This window comes from Acyrthosiphon pisum, chromosome A1 (assembly GCF_005508785.2).
Source record: "Acyrthosiphon pisum isolate AL4f chromosome A1, pea_aphid_22Mar2018_4r6ur, whole genome shotgun sequence".
NCBI classification, from domain to species: domain Eukaryota; kingdom Metazoa; phylum Arthropoda; class Insecta; order Hemiptera; family Aphididae; genus Acyrthosiphon; species Acyrthosiphon pisum.
In genome coordinates, this window is record NC_042494.1 from 9,937,198 (window position 1) to 9,938,458 (window position 1,261).

Consider the following 1,261-nt stretch of genomic DNA (forward strand, 5'->3'; position numbering starts at 1 on the left):
GATTATATACGGGACTCAACGCAACACACACACTTCTGCATTGCGATTTGCCTACACACGTATTTCATGACGTACATTATTGGTGAATATCACTACAAGTCTACAACAACACCGTCCGTATGCGTAAAATTTGTGGGGGTGCTTTTGTCCCCTCCACCCTAAACTCTTGAAACCTCAACTAATATTCCCTGACTCAACTTCATTAGTATATAATAAATTATTTTGATACGTGTTGATTTATATTTGTAGCCTCCCATCCCAGATTTTTAGTCATATTTACGCATTTTACACGGTCCCTTATAATAATAAAAAATGATGATTAGGTAAGTTAGGTAACAATCATAAATTATGACTTGTGATATAGTAAAATATATAATGTACTAAGATGAGTATCACAAATCATAATGCGAGTATATATTATAATATAGTTATTGCGTGTCTATTAGCAAAACATATTATGTACTTATACATTTTAAGAACTTTCAGTGCCAGATTAAAGAGTAAGAGTCGGTATATATACAGGATGGACATGTGCGACGTGTGTGTACTACTGCGAGTACCTATAATAATATGCTCATGACTTGTGAGTGTATATAGGGGAGAGCTCAGTTAGTTGTTACAGGGGCAAGTTGTTACATTGGGGATATCTTGATAACCAATATTATGGTAACACTGTGGAAACTCAAGAAACAAATTCTATTGTCATTACCCCCATAAGCTTTGTGATCATATCCAGTATAAATAAACGATATCAAGAATAATCTTCAGTTTTCTGTTTTTTGCTATCAAAAGTACATTTTTTTCGTGATTTTCTTTTGTAATTACAACCCACCCCAATGGAAATTAAGATTATTTCGATACTCAAAATTTGTTTATTATACATATAGTACTACACCAAATTCTAGTAATATAATTCAATAGTCAATTTTTATTTGACAAAAAATTAATTGTTTAAGAAAAAAAAACCATATGGTGAAAGTTGTTACAGTCCGTTTAATTATATGTTATTGTTATAAAAATACTGATTTTGTCCGGCGCGTCCCATGCGTCGCGTTACTCGACACTTCTTCGGCGTGATAACATGGTTCTCGACCCACCAATCGCTTCATTTATGATGCACAATGCACAAAAAATATTTGATCTCTCTTGGAAGAGTATAGGTACTGTCATTGTTAATTTTTTTTTTTTAATAATTTTAATTCAAAATATATAGGTACTGTAACAAAGTGCCCCTGGGCTGTAACAATTTACCCCACCCCGG